This window comes from Lissotriton vulgaris, chromosome 7, assembly GCF_964263255.1.
Source record: "Lissotriton vulgaris chromosome 7, aLisVul1.2, whole genome shotgun sequence".
Lineage (NCBI taxonomy): Eukaryota > Metazoa > Chordata > Amphibia > Caudata > Salamandridae > Lissotriton > Lissotriton vulgaris.
Window position 1 is genome coordinate 873,868,359 of NC_141695.1, and position 26,882 is coordinate 873,895,240.

The following is a 26,882-nucleotide window of genomic DNA, read 5'->3' on the forward strand; positions in this document are numbered from 1 at the left end:
CTTTCACACGCAATTTAGACATCTTCACACCATCTTAAGATGGCGGCCGCTATCTACATAACATGCGAAGTCCGTTTTCAGTGTTTAGTTGCACGAAGGCGGTTACTTATGGTCAACGGAGAATAGCACTCACATTACGCGAGACGGTGAGAGGCGCGTTGATAGCGAAGGAGTTAGGTAAGAGACGCCGGTAACATGCTTACGATAAACACCTTAGTCACACAGGGTGTGTTAGAACAGCTAGTAATACAGTTTCTTCCGCCATAGAACTGAAGGAAAACAGCAGGATTGACGTAGAGACCGAGGCGCATTGACATTTCAAGACAGCAAGACTCCTAAGGTAGGCGGCACGTTAACATCGGAGATTCACGAGGTTACTAGGCATATTGACAACAGGTAGTAATTAGACTGTATTTTCACAGTTTGCAACTCGATATTTCCATCAGAGAGGCCAGGTACCGAGTCTCCACCACAGGTATGAAAACTTGTCTTTGACCGGTATGTGGTCTTAGGACATCACATGGTAGTTGGTAAGGTGGTGATTATTCACAGATAGGATCACAGAAACACCATTGCACTTGCATGATTCTAGAGTTGGTATTTGTTATGACAAAATTGCACCAGGTTTTGCATGAACACGAGGTGGGTTCCATAACTCCCTACATTCAGTGTTTTGATTATCGTTTATGTTAATTTCTAGCATTCCCCTGATGAAGGTATATCGATACCGAAATGCATTGGGATTGACAGCAAGATGATGTTGAGATGAATTCATGTACATGATGTAATGTACTCAAAGAAGAAAATACCAGAAAAGAAAATTGTCATTAAACAAGATGACGTCTTCTGTTATTTGAATTTGTGTTTTGGTGGCAACAATTGAAAGTTGCATGGACAATAATTTTGGAAAGCATTTTTGATTTACAAAGGTGTATACACAGAGGGAATAGAGTAAAGATTGTGTTATACTAGGAGCATCCCTCGGGGGCTTGTGAATAGTGCGCCGCTCCCAAACAGTCTCTGTTTGTTTATTTTGTGTTTAGCACTGACGTGAGCCCGTCAGTTTGAGCGGTAGCACCACGCAAACATTTTGATTAAATGTAACAGTGGGTTCATTGTATATAACATTTCAGGTGTGCAGAGGGTCAAAATCTCTTTCAATGTATCTCAGAGAGACAGGAGAGAAGGTTTCCAGAGCACTGGTCCAGTTGAGTGAGCTAGACGACGAGTTGTGTGTCATCTGAGTAGGTGACTACTTTAATCCCAAACGGAGTGACCACGTCTTCCAGTGGGAACATGTACACGTTGAACAAGGTAGGACTCGGCGAGGAGCCCTGTGGTACACCACACTGGAGGGGGATTGAGTTGGACCGAGCGCTGCCTTCCCAAACCTGGAACGACCGATGACCCTGTCACCTCTCCCATTCTACCATAGGAGACCCTATGTGTGTCCTTGACTGTGTGCGGTGTTAACATGTGGCAGTGAAGTGTAGGGGCCTGAAGTAAATGTGGGCAGAGGCACTAGCCTCTTTAGCATCTCTGTGGTTCTCCATTGGAAGGAGAAAGATTGCACAGAGGCTGGATGTCTGCTTTCAACACTGAATGGCTTAAGTGCCAAGTGCTCCAGCCCTACCAGTCTACTCATGCGCTTCCTTGTCAGTGGAAAGTGTTATCTACAGGCCTGCTGGGCTGGTGCATGCCAACACAGCCTGCTACTGAAAAGAATGTGGAGCAGATTTCCCTCTTTTTTCATTACAGGCAGTCGTCTATCAGACCCCATCTGTATTAGGAAAATAAACTATTGCCATTTATAGGGAAATTACAATTAGCCATTTTATGTAAAGCAATCTTTACAACAGAGAGATTCAGTGAGCTTTTTAATTCAACAATGATAATAGCTTTGCCATTGATAGCTGAAACTGACAGTACACTCAAGGGATACAGATAACGCCTTTAATGAACGACGAGGTCTGCACTCCCCTCTCTGGTGGAGGCGGCTGTACCAGAAAGAGATGGAGTCAGTTCTACTAAGGACAGGCAGGACCAGTTGTACGTCAGGGCAGACTCTATCATGGAGAGATGGAGCTGCCTCTGCCCTGATGAGATCGAATCAGCTATTCAGATATGTGACTTTGGCAGCTCTGCCACGGAGGTATTCTGCTACCTCTATCAGCAAGCATGGGAGGCAGCTCCAGGAGGGAGTGATAGTAATCTGTATGAAAAGAAAATGAAAGAAAAGATGATTTGTAGAGCGTGATAGGGAGGTGGACCGTGGGACTAATCGGGTTGTGAAAAAAGAAGGGTCTTTAAAAGTTTACTGAAAACCAGCAGGTTGGGTTCTGCACGTGGGTGGAGGGGAGGGAATTCCATAGCCTAGATGCATTGTAAGAAAAGGCGCGGCCTCCGCATCTAGCTTTCTTGATATGGGGACCTTCAATAGAGACAAGGTCGATGATCTAAGCTGCCTTGCAGGGGGGTATGGAGTCATCAGGGAGCGGTTGATCGGCGGGCTAGCTTCCCAGATTGCTCAGTGGGTTGTGCATAGAGACTTAAATTCTATTCTCCGTCTCACTGGCAGCCAGTGTAGGTTCCTCAGTCCATCCCTAACGGATGTTTGGCGCGGAATTTGGAGCAATGTGCGGGCTGCACAGTTCTGCACAATCTGCAGCGTGTTCAGGGTGGACTGGGGAGCACCCAGATAGAGGGCATTTCCTTCTGTAGCCTGGCGAACTTAAGTCAGCCGAACTGTACAGAGTTGGGACAGTTCTAGAATAGCACAAGGGATCCAGATCTAGCATAGATAGATCCATTCAGGAACTAAACACTGGAAGCAATTAATCCTTGATAGATGGAATCATCTATTTCCTCACAATATGAACCTCACATTCTCCGGAGTGATGTAACTAATCCTATGATCTGTTGTTCTCATATTATCAGGCAAGCTTTGTTTGGATTTCTCCTTTATAGCACAATGTTTAAAATACTAGAATATATATGTTTTGAAAACGGTTCTTCAAAAAGCATACTTACAAATATGAGTAGGTTACACAGCTCCACATTTTATATGTCAATATGCATTCTTGTAAGTTTAAATGTGATCCCACACAATGTATAGATCGAAAAGGCATTTGTTTTCTCCAAGTCCATAAATAAATATTTACTTGCCAATTTGGAACATGAAACCAACGTAATGTTCCATGCCTGGTGACATGAGGGCCAAAACTACATAGAACAGTGGCTGTCTGCAGTCTAAGAACGGGAAAAAAACGTGGGGGCAGATTTACAAGCCCCTTGTGCCTCTTTTACGCTGCTGTTGCGTCACTTTTGTGACGCAGCGGCGGCGCAAAAAATGCGCCATGATGCGGGGTATTTACAACGTGACGCATCTCCAAGATGCGTCACATTGTAAAGCCCTGCGCCATAAGGAGGCGTTCTGGCGCAAGGGGGGGGGGGCGCTCCGGCGCAGGAATACCTCCTAAAAGTGGCTGAGTGGATTCTACAAGATTTCACTCAGTCACTTTCAGGCCAATGCTGCATCAAAAACATGCGCCTGCTTGAAGCAGGCGTAAGGCTTGATGCAGCATTGGAAGAATAGGCCCCCCCAGAGCATTGGTGGAGCTGCGTCACGCTTGCGATGCAACTCCAGCAATGCGCCGCCTTTACGGAACAGATGCATGACGCATCTGTGTCGTTTTTGCCCCATGATGCGCTGCATTGTAAATGCGGCGCATCATGGGAGGCGGAGCTGCGGCACACAATTACTGGCTCATCCCTGCTAATTTGCAGGGATGCGCCAGTAATTGTAAATCTGCCCTATAATATCTACTGCTAGAATGCACTTTAAGAAGAGACATTCTAAATACGCTATCCTCAGATTTCTTTATTAGTTGCAGAAAGTGAAAAATGTTGGAGACCCTCCGGCCAGATAATGCTATGCTGACAGATGGACTCCTCATAGTTACCACATATCCAAGAGTGATCTCTTGCAGATTACACTGCAAGTTGGTTAGTTCATGGGTGTGGTGGCGGGCAGGAGGGGGGGAGGAGGGGGGCGGAGGAGAGAATGGGGAGGGGCGTGCTTTTAAGCAGCCCTGGGCAAATAGAAGTTATTAGTTCTAAATTGCCATAACAATTGTTACCTTCTGTTGGATTTCCGTTTTTAGCAGCAGACCCTCAGTGTAGCGAGCCTGAACGGTCGAAGGCTTACTCAAGGAGAAGGTAAGGGGCTGAGACTCAGCACTCAGTCACGCATATACTTGTGATTAATGAATCATTGTACAAGTAGTTTTACGTAAAAAGAAAAAATACTGAGCTATATATTACACATGGAAAGGTCAAAGCACACTAAATTACCCCTGGGGAAAAATAGGGGTGCGGGGTGAACCAGTATCGATACCAGCTGCAGGCTGCCTCCTGCTGATCACAGGTAAAGTTTGATGATGAATATGAAAGTACACTGAACTGCTGCAAGGCTTGTGGTGGTGTATAATCTCCATTCACTCTCCGAAGGCTGCAGTCATAGCCATGATGTTGGCACAGTACGGCTATCTTCATCTTTTTTAGCTGCCCTGTGTCTGTTGTAGTTATTGAGCACCCCATAAGCCTGGTTGAACACTGTACCGTTTAGTCTTGAAATGAGGGTTTTTACTGCTCTCATCACAGTTGATTCAGAGCGACACCTAATCAGGGATCAATACTCGATAACATCACATTCAAATGGCCCATACATATTCACCCAATTCCCTGATGCCCTGGGGGTCAAGTTTCAATGACATGATGAATTGTTTTCTTCTACAGGTTCATATCTGACATTTCTAAATACATAACTGAACCTGCATGTCAACTCTCTTTCCTTTGGTTGATTGACCATTAAGTTCAGAAGTTGATGGTAATAATAGTACTATCTATCCATCTATCTATCAAGTTAGCTAAATAATCACAGACTCTGAGTATGATTAATTAAGTTTATCGCAAAATAATGTGAGAGAAAGAATACTCATTGCATACAAGTCACAAGGCAAACACAGGAATTTCACAAAGGGGGAGAAAAACATCAAGAAAATGCAAACAGTGTGATACTTATCAAATGAACAAAATGTATGTGAAGGAGTGGATCGATGAAGAGACATACGTTTCAGAGACAAAAATACATTTGCAAATGATAATGCAAATCGTAAGAGAACATGTAAAACTATACTAACCCAAAGATCTATTAGAAATACCACCCCCTGGCCGAGGCGGTAGTGGGGGTTCCCTGTGATAGAGTCAGAGAACAAAGATTTCAGGATACAGGAACGGGACAGGATCAGCTAGGCCTCTCTGCAAACCGATGGACAGCAATGAGTCACCCTTCTATCACTCTCTCCTGCAGCATCTGCCTTAAACCCTACACCCAGGACACCCCAGTTATACCCTAAAACCTACATGTCCAACCCACAATAGTTGAAACAATTTTCAGAACTCAGTCCCTTATTGGATGGTTCGGGGGTGGTTAATAACACTACTATGATCACATTCAAAATTCTACAGTCCTCTTTGTTTTCCATCATTCACATTACGTGATCCTCGACTTATATATACTTGTTTATTCATTCATGCTATATGTAACAATTTCTTCGTTCGCATGAGTCCTTTTTTTTTCTGTGTGTCCGTGGAAGAAGTATATACACTGACTTCGGGTCCCATGTAAGTCTCATCTCTTGGCAGGCAAACAATGTCTTTCTGAGCTGATCAACCTTGGTCTCTTGCACTTCTCCTGTAGCATTTGGCTTTTTCTGTCTATTTATTGGTTTATTCATGCTTTCCTCCAGCCCCTATTCTACCATGTAAAATTTAGGAAATTCAGGCCCATTCAGCTCACTATGACGAATAAAACATAGGTATTTATTAATGATATGAAATGCACTTTCTACTGTTTACCACCCACCTTTGCACTATCCCATGTTAATATTTTTCTTAACAAAGTTTTAAGCAAAAGCAGCATTATTTAATATTATTTTTAAAGCAAGGTGCGAAATGCGGCCAATTCTTTTATGCATTAGTTCACATTAGTACACGCATGCGCAAAGCGGTTTCCCGTGTATTTTCTGTAATTCATACGTTAGTTTCTACTGCACACTGTAAGTAATTATTACAAGGGTGTCAATTCGAGCAGGCTTTTTGTCTTTTATACAAAATCCTGCTCCATCATTCCCCCCTTTGATGGCATTTTTGAGCCATCACAAAATACCCATCATACCAACTGCCATCTTTATTTGTTTTTTAAAGTTCTGTATTCGTTTCTCTTTTCATCATCCTGTCATCTAAATCTTTCATCATTTCATAATATTCTCCTTTCATATCTTCTAATTCTATCGCATCTCTTTTTCTCTATGTTGCTCTTCATTTGTTATTTGATTCTTACATCTCTTTTCTTCCATGTCTCCACTTACAACATTTACACATTGTTATTATTGCTAAGGCCATTAAAGCTACTGAAATAATTAGCATTATTATTTTTCCTAATAAGCTACTTCCAAAGGTAGAAAACTATTTACCTACAGAGGAGAAACCCTTACCAAGTCTCTCCCAAACACTGTCAACCTCCAGTTGGGTCAAATCTTCATGTAATTTTGTAATATTCTTATCCCTCAATACCTTTACTTTTCTCTGGGATATAAGTACAGCAGTGTTGAATTTTCAACATGCCACAGACTCCACCCTGTTTTGCCAATAAGATATCAAGGGCAAGTCGATTTTGTGAAACCATTGATCTGATAGCAACCATTTCAGTGTCAATCGTCAAGAACCCACCAGCAGTGTCTGTTGGTAAACGATCAACCACTGTGGACAATTTTCGATTTTTATGTGAATTCAGAACGACTCCAACTGATGGTATCAGTGCACCAAAAATGTCACTTACAATTTCTGAGAAACTTGCTCTCTTATTACGTTAGTCCTTGTTTTATTTAATTGATTCAGGTATTATATGTATCTACATGGTGGACCTTTGGAAAAAGGATTAGAAAATAACAACTACCATACCAATGTGCAGGCAACCTGTAATAGGCTTTCTTACCACACACATAGTAGACTCCTGGGAACACAGGATCAGTTCCACCCTTTAATTCCCATCCTTCAGTAATTTGGAAAGTATGTTCACACTCACTGGTACCAAAGTAATAAGTATTATAGTTAGTTTTTAGTATAATAAACTCATTTTCCCTTTTTAATGCCAATCCAGGGACATGGCAGCGTATGTCTCACCTTTCTCATAATTTCCCTATCTAAAAGCCCACAATGGTACATGTGACTTCTGTTCAGCAGCTTTTCTTTGGACATTTTCTCTTCTATCTTCTATCATGCCTATGAACAAGTTTTCTTCAACCCGCAAACTACATGTTAGATTATGTTTGTAAGCATATTCTATGTCTAATCTCTTTGTAATATGGAAAAATTCTCCCACATAACGGGCCTTCTTACTACTTAAAACCTTGTTCAGCTCTTTTATTACAGGTATTTCTGAAAATACTAAATCTATATTGGAATAATGATACTCCAGCTTCCCCGTGTGTAGAAAAGGCTGGTTAAAACACTACATGACACACCATATGTTAAAGGTAGGTGATGATAGGTCCCCCCCTCTGAGACAGACAAATGTAATTGCACGCACACTTAACAATCACTCACATTCATTGGTTTTTTTTGTCCTCATTAGCCTAGGTAAGCGCGAAGGCATAGAAGGATAGTCTTTCGCTTGCTTAACCTAAGTTGGATCACTCTATGCCTTGCTATTTCATACTCCGACCATAGTAGGCCTTATCCAGTACCCGAGCCTTTTCTCCCGACAGCCACCACCGGAGTAACCATGCAATTGATGGTATAGAGGCCTAATCATCGGACAGTTGTTCAGGAATATCAGAACCATTTATCCAATTTTCTAGGGGAGCCCAAAACTCATTTTGCCTGGTCGTTAGAACTCTATCCAGTGCAAGTATATATTTAATTGAGGAAAACCATTCAATTTTAGTAGGAGGCTTAGCATTAATCCATTTTTTACAGATTTCTCTGCGGGCCAACAGTATTAAATAGAAAATGAATTTTCTAACATTTAAAGTAAGAGAATCAAAGTTCTCTGATAATCCAAAAAATACAAGGGAGATGCTTACCTGGAGCTGTACTCCAATTACTTTATAGAGTGTATTACTTACATCCCTCCAAAAAGCTTGCAATACTGGGCACTGCAAAAACGTATGCACATCATTGATTCTTACTTCACCACATTTTGGACACTTCGGGATAGCACCTTTTGCAAATTTTGCTAACTTGTGGGGTGTCCAGTATACTCTGTGAATACATAAAAGGTGGTTCCGCCTTAGGTTTGCAGCACGTACTGTGGAATATAGCATGTTGCAGGATACTTGCCATAAATTTATTGACTGCTTTCCCGGCAAGTTCTCTTCCCACAGTGTTGGAGGTAGATTGAATTCTCCATCAGCGCTGTCCACCAAACTCCAATACCACCTTGCCACTTCTTTTCGGCTGGGGCCTCTAGCCATTATTAAAGCTTCAGTCTGGTTCAATTTTCCCGCATCACGCCCCTCTGCAAGGCTCCAACTTTTCATTTGAAGATATTTAAATCTAGACAAATTCCCCCTCGTCATCTCATGAGCCTCTTCCCAGGAGATCAATTCCCCTTCCTTCATCAACTCCCCCCAAGTTTCTATCCCTGCTTCTCTCAGGGGACGTGCCAAACCGTCACTTAACCATTTAGGGGACCCTGGAAAACTCCACACTGTCACGAATTCACTGTAATAGTTCATTTTGCTCTCTCTCCTTATTTTAAACCATATTAATGCAAAGCTCTGCAGAGTTTTGAGCCGTACCTTTTGAAGTAGCGCGGATCTCTATACTTTCGTACAAACCCCTTTTCTCCCCCTTGTATCCCGGATAACATTGCTCTAAACATCTTACCAGTTTCTGAGCTATCAGGGACACTCATCAGACTACCCTCCTTTTAATAGAAAAACCCAAGCATAATATGTCAAATCTGGTAGCCGAAGGCCTCCTTTACCATACTGCCTTCTGAGTTTTTTCTAAGCAATCCTGGTTTCCCTCGATGCCCAAACGAAATTGCAAATCCTGGATTGTGTTTTTTTCAGCCAGAATTCTTTAAAGGCCATTGGTATATTTTGAAATAGCAAGGTAAATTTAGGCAGAAATGCCATTTTCACCAGATTTACTCTGCCATAGATTGTTAGTGGTAGGTGGGCCCAGCTGAGTAAAAGTTTCCCTACTGCCTTATTCACTTTTTGATAATTCACTTCCGGTATCTGTTCTACCTTCTGTACTACTTGGATCCAAAGATACCTCATTTCCTTCTTAACACAATTTAGTCCCGAATTGGCATTCCATTCCATCACCACCATTTTATTTTCATTAATTTCATAACCGGACAGCCCGCCAAATCTTGTTGCCAACTCATGCACTGCTGGCAGAGCAGTATTCAGGTCTGAGGTGTATATATTGAAGTCATCTGCATACAGACCTACTTTCTTCTCCCAGCCCTGAAACCTAAATGGTTGGATGGCTTCATGGGATCTAATTTTTTCAGCCAACGGCTCAATATATACATTGAAAAGGAGTGGTGATAGGGGGGACCCCTGCCTGGACCCCCTTTGGATATTGAAGCTGCTTGAGAGATTTCCATTTACTACTACCCTGGTCGTCGGATTTATATAAATAAGTTTTACTGCCCTACAAAAGTTGTTCCCTAAGTTGGAGAGTTGTAAAATCTCTTGTAAAAATTACCAGTTTACTTGATCGAAAGCTTTTGTGGTATCTACAGTGATTGCAGCTAGTGGCAATTTAAAAGTGGTTGCTATATCTGCCTCACCAATTAAATTATTTGTTAGATCTTTGATTCCCCTACCACGCATAATTCCCTTTTGGTCTTCATTTAATATAACATCCAAAACGTCACTCAACCTGTCCGCTAAGACCCTCGAGAAGATTTTATATTCTGAGTTCAGTAATGAAATGGGCCTGTAAGAATCACTACAGTTTGGTGGCTTATCCGGCTTAAGGATCAGGGTGATGGTGGCCTCATTCCAGGACTGTGGGATCTCTTTTCCATCCTCAAAAATCTCTTTAAAAAGTCTACACATTACCGGTGTTACACATCATTCCAGCTTCTTATATATCTCTGCAGGGATACCTTCTTGTCCTGCAGCTTTATTTATTTTCCCAACTTTAATTGCCTTTCTTATATCTGAGTCTAGAATTGGACTAATTAGATTTTCCCTTTGGGTTTCAGACAACCTACTAGGAATATCTTGACCTAACCATTCTTTCACTTCCTCACCCTTAGTGACTAGATTTTCTGAGTACACTGATTCAAAATGGCTCACTTAGATTTCCTCTATCCCCTCCCTTGATCTAACTGGAGGTACTGACCCATTTGATTTCAGTTCTGTTATATGATTTCTTGCCTGATCGTTTTTTATCTTCCAGGCAAGAAGCTTGCCACAACCCTCTCCATAAATAAAATGTGCCAGTCTACTTGCCTTCCATCTCTCCTGTACTCTTCCCTCTAAAACGCCTTTCAAGTCACTCACATTCATTGTGTAAACATATTCATGCAACAATTTAGTAAAAACATTTAACGAGAAATCACTAATTGATTTATCATGATGAAAAATAATTCCATCTATTTGTTCTATATTAATATTAGGGGTTACTTTAGTAACATCACTCACTCTTTCACTTGTTACATCATTAGTATTGTTTCTGTTATAAGTTACCGTTTGAATAGGTACATTGACAATTAATAACATCCACATTAATATTAGTAAAAAGACACTACACAAGCAAGCTTTAATACATATACGTTTTAGGCTAGATTTTGGATGTCCAGTCAGTGTTGCTTCTGCCATTTTATATTCTACCAAAATATATAAAAATTCTAAATCTATGAAACTCTAATCTTTGCACAAATTTTTTTTCTAGAAATGTGTGTAATCCTACACTTCAAAGCTTTCTTCTTTTCCCCTTTCTTATATTTCGTTCGTCAAATGTTCTGAGTTATTTTATGTACTTGACTGACAATGTTGCACCTTAGCTTTCCATATTTCCTTTAAGGAGGTTTCAATTTGCTTTCATCACTTCACTCAGTATCAGTGTTGTCTTTTTCTTTGCTTAGATCTGTGCTCTCAGTTTCTTCCAAAATCACGTAAGTCCACTCTTGTGCTGTGTATTTCTTGCTTTGATTTCCAAATTCTCCTTGCTTTCCTTACTGATTCTTCTTCTGAATCTTCCTGATCTGTTTGACTTGAAACCCCATTAATATTTTCTGGTCTTTTCTTTAACCTTCTCTTTACAAGAGTGTATTTCAGTCTTTTCACTCCTTCTGACGAACTGTCCCCCTTTCTTGCTCCCTTAGCTTGAACTGCTTCTTCACCTTCTTTCTCTGGTTCAACAGTTCTTTTACTTGTGGAGAACCAGGCCTTATGGGCCTGGCGGCACAGGGCACGCCTTAAATCTCCAAGTCCACTTGCCTTGTTGGACAGAGACACGAGACACTCTGTTAGGTGTAGAAAACCAGGTTTATTAGCTGCAGCTAAGCACAGTTGTCCCAGAAGTACAGAGGAGGTTCTCAGGAGACTGCCACTTTATTCCGTGGCGCACAATCTTTTATAGCACACATATTTACAACATATACTCCCAATACATACAAGGCTAGCCAATAAGAAAAGTTGGAAAACAAGTTATCAAGTGTCTCAAATACGCCCTTCTTTCAGACCCTGTGTTCACCCCTCCCCTCAAGTTAATCACTGCTAGTGCCTACAATCCAATTTGCAGGTGGCAGGACGTACTTGTGTGCCTAAAAAGGATAGTTATGTAACAAGAGAATACAAGGAGAGAATAGCGAAGGCCAATCGGATAAGATAAAGTTCGGAAAGAATAGGGGAAGCCAAATAGTCAGTCGAGACAGGGATCAATCAACCCAGACATGGATTAGTGAACTCGGCCAGACCCTGACATTGGTTTCGTAAACAAGGGCAGGAGGTTACTTTTTAACAAACGAGACACGTAGCAGCTGGAAAAGGCAAAAAAACTCAGTTTGCCGTGCTGCCTGAGTGAGGGCAACGCAAAATGTCGACAGGACACAAAATGGCAGCCGAATAAGGGACTAAGTTGAAAACCAAAGAACCTCAGACCCTCCTTTTGCCATTACTCAGGCAAAACACAAAGGACTCAAGTTAGTCTGAGTCGATGTCAATGGCCATGAGGTCGTCAAGCTGTTGCTGCAACATCATTTTAATGTTCTCTGTTTTCTGTGACACAGGCCTTGGGACACACATGGTGGCACAAAGACCGCAGATGGCAGGTCCACACTGTAAACAAAGACAACAAGAAAAAATGATGGCCAAAACTATTCCAAGGAAGGTTAATACCTTCCATCCCCATGTGGACAGTAGTCCCCAAAACCATCCCATCACAGACCAATCTCCTGTGTCCTGGTGTATAGACTCGTAAATTGCGTGCAATTTAGAGATGGCTTGGTAAACCATAGCGGCATTGTCAGGAATATAAATGCAGCAACTAGACCCGATCAATTTACAGACTCCTCCACGATCTGCAAGGACAATGTCTAGAACCATCCGGTTCTGCAAAGTCATAAGGCGGTCCGCCTGAAGTTCGCCTGTTAGATTACTCAAAGCTCCAGAAGTCACATTTATGGTAGCCTCAACAACACAAACTAACTGTCTAATGTTTCTGCTATTGGCCATTGGGCCCAAAAAAAGGAAGAAACTCTTTGATAAACTCCCTCTTGTCCTGTCGTGGCTTTGGAATCAATGACCCCTTTGCCATATCTTTTTCTGTGATGACCTGCAGAAGCAGTGTATGTCGGAGGTAGAAGAAGAGCCACATAACATGTTCCCAAAAAGTAAGTGGGAAGCCACGTATAGGGTCTGTCGTGGCAGACAAAATATATGCCTTGAGATGGCACTAGCGGTGAAGAAATCTGAGGTGAATAGATGTATGTGTGAGAACAAACACTCTTTTCCTGTTGGTTTTTAATATTTTGTCCATTTATCTGTAGACATAAATTACCTCCATGAGGTACGGTCCAAATTGGCGGGGATCTCCTTCATCTAGCCTTATCTGTGAGTCTAGTGACGTAACGAGTCACGTTACAACCATCATACGCTCGTTTCTCATCAACGGGAATCTTACCAATTTCGGCAATTCTAGCCATGGCCACTATTCCCTTTATCAAAAACTATGACTAAAATCTGCTCCACCACCATATGGACCACCAGGAGGATATTGAAGTTGATTCTGGTACGCATTAGAAAACATGGCCAAATAAGCCCAAGCGGAACTTTGTAAGAAAACGGAAGGACTAGATATGGCATTCCTCTCTCTGTGTTATGATGCATAAGTCCACAAACCCAACAGTCAGTAGTATTGACTACCAGTTGATGCTGATGCAACAGCTGGATAAATGAATTTTTAAAGTATTCTGTTCTGTCAAGACCTAAGTACACTGTCTCTTACCTTTTAGAAATGACTGGTATTCCTGCTGACAGTGTAGAGATTTTCGCAGAGACGCAAGGGACCAACTTCCTGAAAACTCTAACTAAGCCTTGCTGACTAAACTTACAGCTAGTTCGTTATGGTGGTGTTGAGTTACCACCCAATCGCGCACTGTTCACGTGGCGCCGTGGCGCTTTATATAGTCTTTTTAAATCAAAAATATGTTTAAACCACTTTTGTGTTGTGTTCCACACATTTATTTCTCTAGTTCATATTGTTTTTCATGTGAATCATAATTACTTTTTTAACATGCACAATTATATTTCATTACTGACATATATTCACAAGGTTTATACATTCCATGTTCATCAGTTTATGCTTGGCACATTTAGTATAATACATTTATTCCACATTTTACGAATGAGCCCAATGCATTTCGGCACTCGTGTGTGCCTTCATCAGGGGCAGTATCTGGTCCTTGTAGTGATGTATGACCTTAGTCCTGTCCCTCAGTATGGCCCTTGTAGTGTTGTTATTTGTTGTTTAGACAACGTTGTTGATGAAATGTTTATTATTAGACTACTGTCCTTCCACTTCGTAGAGCTTTGCCTGCCACTTCCTCTCCTTGTTTTGCACTTGTTGTTAATGGTGCGGTTTGCATCGTAGGCGGTTGACCTTGATCCTGGTCCTGTAACAAAAAAGCTGTTTGTCTGCTTGTTGTGGCGTGTTGACTACTTTCGGTTGTTAATATGACTCCTTCTTGTGTTGCTCTAACCGGTCCTCTTTGTATAGATGTTTCTTTGTCAGTTACCAGACTTTCTTCAGAAGAATGTTGGGCTGGTGATGGTCTTTTTGTTGGTACAAACTTACGGCGAGCATAGATATCAGCCCATGTATAAACCTCATTCAGTTTATAGTCTATGGTGTCGCGTTTGTACTTGCGTAGCTTCCCCTCCTGTAATTCCTTTTCGTATGAATCCAATTTAAGATTGATGCCCTCAAGGCTTATTCTCCATGTGTCCGCCTCCATTCTGTTTTCTAATTCCGATTTTAAAGTGTATATTTCATCTTCCAATTCCTGTATGGTTTTAGCCAATTCTTCTATAATAAGTAATATTAAGTCAAGTGAACATTTATTTAGGATACTATACCACTTGTCCATGAACTTCATGTTGAGGTTGAATCTGAACAGCATAGGTTTTATTGACAGTCGTAATCCCCTGGGTATGCGTTTTGCTTTATGATATTGAATAAGGGTTGATGCGTGCATACTCTGGTTTACTTGTCTGCGTGTGATGTATTCCAGTTGTTTAAGTTGTTGGCTGATGGACCCCCCGTGAGCATCCATATTCCTGGCTTCCTTTATGAGCTTGTAAATTTGATCTGCTTCATCACTCGTATATGCCAATGTGTTGGCCCTATTGTCCGTGATTGCTGTGATATTTTCAAATTGCATTTTTATTCCTTGGGTGCCTCCTTACTGTGACAGTATTATGTAGAATAGGAGGGTTGTAGGAGCACTCCGAATTTCTCTGTATTTTTCTGCTTATTACTCTGTATTAACAACAAGTGCAAAACAAGGAGAGGAAGTGGCAGGCAAAGCTCTACGAAGTGGAAGGACAGTAGTCTAATAATAAACATTTCATCAACAACGTTGTCTAAACAACAAATAACAACACTACAAGGGCCATACTGAGGGACAGGACTAAGGTCATACATCACTACAAGGACCAGATACTGCCCCTGATGAAGGCACACACGAGTGCCGAAATGCATTGGGCTCATTCGTAAAATGTGGAATAAATGTATTATACTAAATGTGCCAAGCATAAACTGATGAACATGGAATGTATAAACCTTGTGAATATATGTCAGTAATGAAATATAATTGTGCATGTTAAAAAAGTAATTATGATTCACATGAAAAACAATATGAACTAGAGAAATAAATGTGTGGAACACAACACAAAAGTGGTTTAAACATATTTTTGATTTAAAAAGACTATATAAAGCGCCACGGCGCCACGTGAACAGTGCGCGATTGGGTGGTAACTCAACACCACCATAACGAACTTGTATAACCAGGACTGACAATCCTTAACAATCGCAGCACCATTGTAATAAGCAGAAAAATACAGAGAAATTCGGAGTGCTCCTACAACCCTCCTATTCTACATAAACTTACAGCTAAGCATTAACCAGAACTTTCGGGAAGAGGGCCGGTACTGGACGTTGACTGGAGGATTGAGTATTCGACTGTCGACCTGCAGATTCACAAGAACGATAAAGTTCAGAATCCAATCTATCTGTATTGTATTCCTACTTCTAGTTAGCTCCCCCTTAACTCTCAATGTAATATCTAGTTCTTCCCTAGCTGCTTCCTACCTGCGATCAGTCCGGGTCCGTCCACCGTCCAGTATTTCTTTGTCTTGTCAGGGATGATGTAGTCTTGGGAATTGTCCTTTTGGTTTTGAAGTCTGCAATTTCAAACAAAAGAAATATTAACAAAACTACTTTTCCTTTCTCTATTATTTCCCTAGTTCTCTCTCCTCTTTTCTCAGATATCTAAACTTACTTGAATAAACTCTTCTTTTCAGATGTAATGTGGTTTCTGATCATCTTCAAGAGTATCTTTTCCTAAGGGAATGAAACTCACCACAAAAACAACAACTCTAGCGATAACAATCCACAATGAATTCTGTGAATGAATACACCTCGACAAGATTTGTATCCCTAATAGGCCTAAAACATAATTCTGCAAATCACAATAAATATTCTTGTGAATACCTTTTAAAAGAAAACAAAATGTAAACACTATAAATCTTTAACCAGATTCCGAAATTATCTTGGCAGTCCAAATATAAATCAGCATTCAAAAGTTCAAAAGATGGCAGTTTAAGTATAAATCTGTATTCAAAACAGTTATTCCTAAACAAACGCAAACTTTAGTTAAGTTCTCTTTCTTGCGTTGGGCGCCTTTAAATTATCCACGGAAACTTATCTTTTAACTTGAGGCTGGATTCTTAAGCTGTTTGCTGAGTTCTGAAAACCTCGCTCTGAAATAAGCAGTTCTGAAGGCCTTGCAGTCCTATCCCTCGATGTCTTCTTTGGAGCGCTGGATAAGACGTCCGCGATGCAGGTCCCTTGGAAACTCCTAAGGCAAAGCGAGTCTTCAGGGAAGGGTGCGGTTTAAATAGCCTGCGCACCAAATGCCAACGTGCGCTTGCACGTTGCAACCGCCTTCAGCCCTCCGCGTGCAGCGCGAGCGGAAGGCTTTCTGCTTTCTGACGGCAGACAGCTGAAAGAAAGCACACGCATCTCCAGCGTGCGAAGGCTGCCAAAAGAAAGCACACGCATCCTTCGCGTGTGAAGGCCCTTTAGTTCCTAAATGTCAAAGCAAGGTATTAGTACTTACTAAAGGCTCACGGGCATGCCTGCAGTGAGATTGTAAAATGAAAGTAACAATCATGCAGTTACAACGTAATACTTTTCATATCAAAAATGTCTCTGAAAGCAAATTACCAAAGCATTGAAATCAGTTACAAAAACACACACACAAAAGAGGTGCTGGTGCACGGGAAAGGGGTGGGTTTTTACAGATGGGAAAGAAACCTTTTGTCCAAGGTGTAAATTTACCGCTGGGTATTTAGCAAGTGTCCCCAGGCAGGAACAGACGGGACTGGGGAATCGTGACAGTACTCCCTCCTCAAGATCCCCCCTAAGACCGGTGCAATGGGTTTGGGTTTCTCAGGATGTTGAGTATGAAATCTCTTCAACATCTTGGGAGCATGTTTTAGATTTTCCAAAGGTTCCCAGGACCTTTCTTCCGGTCCGTAACCTTTCCAGTCGATCAGATAAAGCAACCTTCCCCTAGACCTCTTGGAATCAAGAATCGTCTTAACTTCATATTCAGGATTCCCCTCTATCTCAATGGAGGAGGGGGGTTGGACAAATCTAGTTTGAGCGTGAAAAGGCTTGATTAACGATACATGGAATACTGGATGGATTTGAAATTTGGCAGGTAAGGTTAGTCTTATACATACAGGATTTATGATCTTTTCTATAGGAAAAGGGCCTATATACCTAGGATTAAACTTACAATTCCCTTTTAGCTTCAGATTCTTAGTGCTTAACCACACTTTATCCCCAGGTGAGTAAAGCGGAGGCTCAGATCTGTGTTTATCAGCAAACCTCTTTTGATCCTCTTTTGCTTTGGCCAAATTAAAAGCTGCTTGCTCCTGAATAGAGGATAATTTAGAAACATAATCAGAAATGGCTGGTACATGATTTAGCTCTTTTATCTCTTTAGGAAAAGAATTAGGATGATATCCTAGATTACAAAAAAAAGGTGACATACCAAGGGAAGAATGATCTACATTGTTGTATGCAAATTCTAGTTGACTTAGAAGTGTTGACCATTCTTCGCCTACATTTGTCAACATGCACCGAATGAACTGTTCAATGGTTTGATTGGTACGCTCAGTAAGACCATCAGTTTGAGGATGATAGCTAGAGGATAAACGTATGTCCATATTAAGGAGAGACCTTACGTTTTGCCAAACTCGTGAAATAAACTGGGACCCTCTGTCCGAAATCACCACTGATGGAATCCCATGTAAACGGACTACATTTTCCATAATTAAATGTGCTAATTCCATGCTAGTTGGTAGTTTTTTAAGCGGGACAAAGTGAGTCATGCGTGAAAACTGATCTACAATAGTAAGAATGGTGGTAAACCCTTTCTTGGTGATTGGTAACTCGACAATAAAATCCAGTGAAATAGTGTGCCAAGGTCGAGGTGGTAAAGGTAAAGGGTTTAGCAAACCACTTGGACTTTGATGAGATGATTTGTTCTGAACACAAACCCCACAAGTTTCGACATAAAGTTGCACATCTTTAAACATTGATGGCCACCAAAAGGTTCTTTTAATTAAATCATAGGTTTTAACCTTACTTGGGTGAGCAGATAAAGTAGTGTCATGATGGAAGTGAAGAATCTTTTCTTTTAGCGTGTCAGTAGGTACAAAGATGAGGTTTTGCATGAAGAACAAATCATCTCTTTCCTGCAAATAAGGGTGTGACTGTTTCCAAACCTTAAAATCTTGCTTTGCTAGTTCTTTCTTAATGTCAGAAATAACATCACAAACCGTAATACTTGCTTGAAATCGTGATATCGGTATTACAGGTTTTACCTCAGACGGAGGATCTATAACAACCTCCCCCATTCTAGACAATGCATCAGCTTTCAAATTTTCTTTACCTGGTCGATAGGTAATGACAAAATTATAATCATTAAAGAACATTGACCATCTCAATTGTCTAGCAGATAGAGCCTTTACTGATCTCAAGGCTTGAAGGTTTCTATGGTCCGTATATATTGTCACTGGATGTCTTGCTCCCAGCAAATAATGGCGCCATTCTTCAAAAGCTGCCTTTATTGCTAGAAGTTCTTTGTCCGCAATTGCATAATTCAACTCTGCTTCAGATAATTTTCTAGAAAAATACGCAATGGGATGCATTTGTCCTGTATCTACATGTCTTTGCGACTAAAATTCCTCCAACAGCAAATTGAGAAGCGTCAGCTTCCACAATAAAGGGCTGACTGGGATCTGGATGAGAAAGAATTGGAGCTGAAATAAACTTCTTTTTAAGTTTCTGAAAAGCTTCTTCAGCTAGTTCTGTCCACTCGAATTTAACTCCTTTCCTCAACAATCTTGTGATAGGAGTGATTGTTTTAGAGAAATCTTGAATGAAGCGGCGGTAGAAATTTGTGAACCCCAAAAAACTTTGAACTTGTTTTACCGAAGATGGACTGGACCAGGATTCCACCGCTTCAACCTTCTTTGGGTCCATTTCTATCCCCTTGGGACTGATGACATATCCCAAGAACTCAACTTTTGAAGCGTGAAACAAGCTTTTTTCCAATTTGACATACAAAGAATTTGCAAGCAGTTTTTTGAGAATAGCTCGGACCTGTTGTACATGCTCTTCTTCTGAAGTTGAAAAGATCAAAATGTCATCTATATAGACAACACAACATACATCAATAAACTCATGCAAAACTTCATTTATAAAAAATTGGAAGGCTGCGGGGGCATTGCAAAGACCAAAAGGCATGACTTGGTATTCAAATAATCCAAATTTTGTGCGGAAAGCTGTTTTCCATTCGTCACCCTTTCGTACTCGTACCAAATGGTAAGCTCCCCGCAAGTCCAATTTTGTATAAATGGTTGCTTTTTTGACCTGATCAAGCAAAGTGGGGATCAACGGCAAAGGATATCGGTTTTTTATAGTTACATTGTTCAAGGCTCTATAGTCTATGCACGTGCGTAATTCACCTCCCTTTTTTGGAATAAAAAAGAGAGCTGAGGAGACAGGAGACTTGGAATGACGAATAAAGCCGTTGGCTAGATACTCATCCAAGTGTTCTCTAAGATGAATATTCTCCTTTTCCGTCAATGCATAGATTCGGCTACATGGTAGAGTAGCCCCGGGAACAAGATCTATTCTACAGTCAAAGTCTCTGTGTGGAGGGAGAGTGTTTGCCTTTTTTTTGTCAAAAACGTCTTGTAGATCCGAGTAAACTGATGGAACCCCTTCTATCGCTAAAACTCTAGATGAGTTGGAAGGAAAGTTAAACCCTTGAATTATTTCTCCTGATCTTTCCAGAAGGAAACATTTGTTTACACAATGTGTTGACTGAAAGGTTAAAGTCTGAGATACCCAATCTATACTTGGATTGTGTTTTACCAACCAAGGAATCCCCAAAATTAGCTTGAACTGCGGGGCGTCTATGATATCAAACTGAATCTTTTCACGATGAATAGGTGAACAGTCCATCTCAAGGATTTCAGTTTGTTGGCTAATAGGTCCTGAAGTTAACTCCTTACCATCTACTGCTCTAACTATCTCTGGACAATCCTTTAAAACTGATTCAAAGCCTAACTGAGAGAAAAACCGAGTATCCATAAAGTTTCCCGTAGCTCCAGAGTCTATTACAGCTTCTACCCTTCTAGTTAAAGAGGAAGGCAAAAGACTTCTTAACTCGACTAGGATACCAAAATGCTTACATCCTAAAGGTGGAACAGTAGAGGCCAAACTAGGAATTACACTCGATGAACCGACCTCATCTTTCATCGAGTTTTCTAGTTTTCCGTCGACTCTTGAGTTAACGCAAGATCAGAGGATTTTACCTTAAACTTATTAGGTTTAGTAGGACAGTCTCTTCTCCTTTTCATCCTTAGAGAGCGGACCTCGAACAGTTCCAATTTGCATAGGTTCCACATGATCGGATTTTGGGCCTACCTCCTTGCCTGATGATGTATTTCTATCTTTAACAAATAAGATTTTATGGTCACTTTTCCCTTTCTCGCCCTTTCTCTCACTAAGACGGTGATTCAACTTAATCACAAGATCGATAAACTCACTGATATCATCGGGAGGTTCTAAGATTTGAGTTACCATGTCTTTCAGATCTTCTCGAAGACCTCTATAAAAAATAGAAATTCTTTTATCATATGGCCAGTTAGCCTCTAAAACCAAACGATTAAATTGGGAGATGTAGTGAAGGAGATCAGAAGACCCTTGTTTTAAACTCAATAACTCATTGTCTGCAGACTGCACAAACATATGCTTTGCAAAGATCTTCTTTAAGGCCCGTTCAAAGTTTCTAAAATTATACAAAATTGCATCATCCCTTTCTACTAAAGGAATGGACCAAAGGGCAGCATCACCCCCAAAATACGATAGCATGAAAGCTACCTTGGAGGAGTCATCAGGAAAGGCTGATTTTTTGGCTAAGAAATGTAGATGACATTGTTGCAAAAAGATGGAAAACTTGTTGCAATCACCATAAAAACGTTCTGGTGGAGCTAAGGGCGTCGGCATTGGGGTAACTACCTGAATCTGAGTTCCCCCCCCTGAGTCTGAAGATGAAGCCTGCACACTAACTGAACTCTGCTGGATTGCTGCTTGTAAGGCTGTCATGTCGTTTCGTAAAGAAACATTCTCATCTCTAATATCCTTTAGTACTGCCGCTATTTCTTGCAAGGATACCTGGTGCATTGCGTCTGGGCGAAATATACTTCTTGGGCTTTGCCTTCTGTCAAGACCTAAGTACACTGTCTCTTACCTTTTAGAAATGACTGGTATTCCTGCTGACAGTGTAGAGATTTTCGCAGAGACGCAAGGGACCAACTTCCTGAAAACTCTAACTAAGCCATGCTGACTAAACTTACAGCTAAGCATTAACCAGAACCTTCGGGAAGAGGGCCGGTACTGGACGTTGACTGGAGGATTGAGTCTTCGACTGTCGACCTGCAGATTCACAAGAACGATAAAGTTCAGAATCCAATCTATCTGTATTGTATTCCTACTTCTAGTTAGCTCCCCCTTAACTCTCAATGTAATATCTAGTTCTTCCCTAGCTGCTTCCTACCTGCGATCAGTCCGGGTCCGTCCACCGTCCAGTATTTCTTTGTCTTGTCAGGGATGATGTAGTCTTGGGAATTGTCCTTTTGGTTTTAAAGTCTGCAATTTCAAACAAAAGAAATATTAACAAAACTACTTTTCCTTTCTCTATTATTTCCCTAGTTCTCTCTCCTCTTTTCTCAGATATCTAAACTTACTTGAATAAACTCTTCTTTTCAGATGTAATGTGGTTTCTGATCATCTTCAAGAGTATCTTTTCCTAAGGGAATGAAACTCACCACAAAAACAACAACTCTAGCGATAACAATCCACAATGAATTCTGTGAATGAATACACCTCGAGAAGATTTGTATCCCTAATAGGCCTAAAACATAATTCTGCGAATCACAATAAATATTCTTGTGAATACCTTTTAAAAGAAAACAAAATGTAAACACTATAAATCTTTAACCAGATTCCGAAATTATCTTGGCAGTCCAAATATAAATCAGCATTCAAAAGTTCAAAAGATGGCAGTTTAAGTATAAATCTGTATTCAAAACAGTTATTCCTAAACAAACGCAAACTTTAGTTAAGTTCTCTTTCTTGCGTTGGGCGCCTTTAAATTATCCACGGAAACTTATCTTTTAACTTGAGGCTGGATTCTTAAGCTGTTTGCTGAGTTCTGAAAACCGCGCGGTGAAATAAGCAGTTCTGAAGGCCTTGCAGTCCTATCCCTCGATGTCTTCTTTGGAGCGCTGGATAAGACGTCCGCGATGCAGGTCCCTTGGAAACTCCTAAGGCAAAGCGAGTCTTCAGGGAAGGGTGCGGTTTAAATAGCCTGCGCACCAAATGCCAACGTGCGCTTGCACGTTGCAACCGCCTTCAGCCCTCCGCGTGCAGCGCGAGCGGAAGGCTTTCTGCTTTCTTACGGCAGACAGCTGAAAGAAAGCACACGCATCTCCAGCGTGCGAAGGCTGCCAAAAGAAAGCACACGCATCCTTCGCGTGTGAAGGCCCTTTAGTTCCTAAATGTCAAAGCAAGGTATTAGTACTTACTAAAGGCTCACGGGCATGCCTGCAGTGAGATTGTAAAATGAAAGTAACAATCATGCAGTTACAACGTAATACTTTTCATATCAAAAATGTCTCTGAAAGCAAATTACCAAAGCATTGAAATCAGTTACAAAAACACACACACAAAAGAGGTGCTGGTGCACGGGAAAGGGGTGGGTTTTTACAGATGGGAAAGAAACCTTTTGTCCAAGGTGTAAATTTACCGCTGGGTATTTAGCAAGTGTCCCCAGGGAGGAACAGACGGGACTGGGGAATCGTGACATGTTCTCCTAATTTGCTCGTGATCTGGGAGTGTATGGAACTGATGCGGAGAGGCAGTAGTTGAAAAAGGCAAAGAAGAAAAAGTAGAAACAGGTGCTTGCTGCATAGTGTGGACAACCCAACCCAAACAAGCCAATAAAATACATGAACATATTAAAATACATAAGGTTACGCCACATGGACTAAACAACAATTTCTTATATTTACTTTTCATTTCATTCTTTTTATCATTCTTTTCCACTTTAATAGCCATTCTCTAAGGCGTTGCTCACGGTAATCTTCCTAGATCACTTAGTTGTGGTTGTTAGCCATCCTATGACACTGCAAGTCCTGAAAACCTACTGTTACTACTCAGGTCACAGTCTAAGACTCCTACCGTGACCCTGCAACTTGATGGATAGTGAAAAGAAATGTCTCTCAAAAATGTAGAAAGTACAATTGTCTTAAATCGGTCTAGGTCTTAGGTTATACCGGGTCTTGTCAGGTACCATTTGCTCTCGAAACAAAGTCTCTGAGTTTGTTGTATTCAATCGCAAATGTGATGGTACAGCTTCTTGCAACGCGTCGTAGTCTTCTTTCTCAGACCTCGTCCGATCCAGACGTGCACTACTGAAAGGTACCAACCGAGGGACCCTTTCATCCTCTCTATCACCTACACCCTTGCGGACCCACTGGTCAAATGACAAAGGTACCCTTTTGCAGTGCACGCCATGGATCCGATTCTTCTTTCTGACGACTTTCACTGCTGTACGTGTCGCTAGCAAAACTTGCAGAGGCGGGCCCCAACGAGGTTCCAAATTATTTTTCCTCTGAAAATTCTTCAGGCAAACCTAGTCTTCGGGTTGGATGGAATGACCTGGATCTGTGGAGGTCTCCGGCAAAGCGTTTTGAACCTGCTGGTGAAGAACACGCAATTTAGTGTTGAGGTCATGCAAGTAGTCATCAACATAGGATATGGAATGTCAGAGTACTTTTTAGGTCGAGGGATTGCCCAGACATTGGCTTGGCGCCCAAAAACGACCTTGTATGGACTGAGACCTAAACGGGAAAGTACAACTGTTCTCGTAGATAAAAGTACCAAAGGCAAAGCAAGACCTGTGCTGGCCTGAATCTTTGGCAGTTTGAGCTTGAGGGTGCCATTATAGCACTCTACCAAACCTGCTGACTGAGGGTGGTTTGCCGCATGGAATTTCTGCCTAATGCCAAGACCCGCACACACCTTCTGCATAATTTGGCCTACAAATTCACTTCCATTGTCACTTCAGACAATTCGCGGCAAACCAAACCTCGGGAAGAATTCCTTCAAGGGGACAAAGCAGTATTATCCTTTAGGGTGTTGGCCTCTATCCATCTGGAAAAGGCACACACCACCACCAGAACATACGTAAGGTTAATACAATGTTCCATATGAATGTAATCAGTTTGTAATACCTCAAAAGGATATGTAGGGGGAGCAAAATGACCTGCCGGAGTTGGGGTTCTTTTTCCTGGATTATGCATCAAACAAACAACACAATGTTTCACCACATTTTCCGCAAATTTAGGGATTCCTTCATTTTGCCATACTGGAGCCAAAAGTTTGCATATCCCTTTCGCACTGATGTGGGCTGGACCATGCGCCATAGTAACTATAGGCAATACATAGGCGTCTGGTAACAGCCAACGCTGGTGTTCTGACAATTCCGTCCAACACCCTGTTGCGTCCAACATTCCTGTACTTTCTCTCCACTTACTCAATTCCTTCTCTGTAGCCTCTTCTTGAATCATTCTCACACTTTCTATTGTGTCCTCACACATTCCTCCTTCTCTGACCCATCTTGCAGGGCCTGCAACATACATGCGGCTTGTAGCATCTCTCGCTGTTTCTTTCACTACCTCATCTGCAAAAGCATTCCCGTGACCCACATCATCAATGATCCTTTTATGTGCACTACACTTCATTATTGCTATTTGGGTAGGCAAAGCAAGTGATTCAAGAAGATCAGTTACCAGCTGACCATGCTGTATTTTAGTCCCATGGGAAGTAAAGAATCCTCTTTTCTTCCACAAGCAACCGAAACTATGAGCCACGCCAAAGGCGTATTGGCTATCGGTGTAAACATTCACTCTCTTTCTCTTAGCCAACGCACACGCTCTCGGCAGTGTAATCAGCTCAGCTGCTTGGGCTGAATTCTGTGTAATGCGTGCTGTCTCCACTACTGTATACAAGGTGGTAACAGCATAGGCTGCAGTCGTCTCACCATTAGGAAGGTTGAAACAAGACCCATCCACCCATAGGATCCCATCCGGGTCCACGAGTGGTGTATCTTTTAAGCCTATTCTACCTTTCGTTTCCTCCTCTGTACGGAGAAAACAACCATGCTGTTCTTGGGTGTTTTTCTCTTCTGGAATGGGTAACAGTGTTGCTGGATTCAAAGTATTACATCGCTTGATGTATATATGACTAGCCAAGAGCGTCAGCTCGTACCCAGACAAATGGGCACTCGTGAGATGTTGTGTTTTCGTTCTGTTCAAAAGAGTATCCACTTCATGTGGTACCATAACAACAATTATCCAGTACCAATCCAGCAGATTGACAAATGGAAATCGCTGCTGCTGCTGTAGCTCTGAGACAACTAGGCAGTGCCTTGGCTACTGGATCCAATGTAGCTGAAAAATAGGCATATGGCCGATGTTTGTCTCCAAATTGTTGCGTTAAAACTGACAACGCGCAACTTTCTCTTTCATGCACTTAAATTGTGAAAGGTTTACTGTAATCCGGAGTACCAAACAAGGGGGCAGAACACAAGGCAGCACGTAAGTCAGAAAAACTCTTCTGACATTCGTCAGTCCAAGGAAGAGGTTGGGGTGTGTCTTTCAGAGTAAGTACCAGCAAAGGTTTAGCCAACAAAGAAACATTTGGAATCCACAGTCTGCAATAAGAGGTAATGTCCAGAAAGGCACGCACCTCCCTTTGTGTGGATGGTACAGACATTTGTGCGATTTCTTGAATACGTTCTGGGGTCAATCGCCTTCCCTCCTTCGACAAGAGATGACCTAAATAGGTAACCTCTTGGCGGCAATATTGCAGTTTAGAGGGTGACACCTTATGATGTAGGTCAGACAAATGACGCAAAAGTGAAACAGTCACATTCTTACAAACATCCTCTGAATCAGAAGCAACTAACAAATTGTCCACGTACTGAATAAGAGTGGCACCTGGAGGCAAAGGGAAAGCATCAAGCTGAGATTTCAAAGCCTGACTATAAATGGAGGGGCTCTCACAATAACCTTGAGGTGCATGTTTAAATCGGAAACTTCGGCCTCCAAGAGAGAAGCCAAAAATATCCCTACTCTCCTCAGCAATAGGAATGCTGAAGAAAGAATTTTTGAGGCCAATAACTGAGAACCATGCAGCTGAAGCAGGTATCATTGTGAGCAAGGCAGTGATATCTGGGACGACAGGAAACTGGGGGACAACAATTTTGTTGACCTCCCGAAGATCGATCACAAAACGATATGCAGGAGGCTGAGAAGGATCAGTGCGTTTAAGAATAGGTAGAACAAGACTATTGCAAACATTTCCTCTAGTTTCTTCAACCACACCCTTCTGAACTAGATCGTAGTTTATAGCCA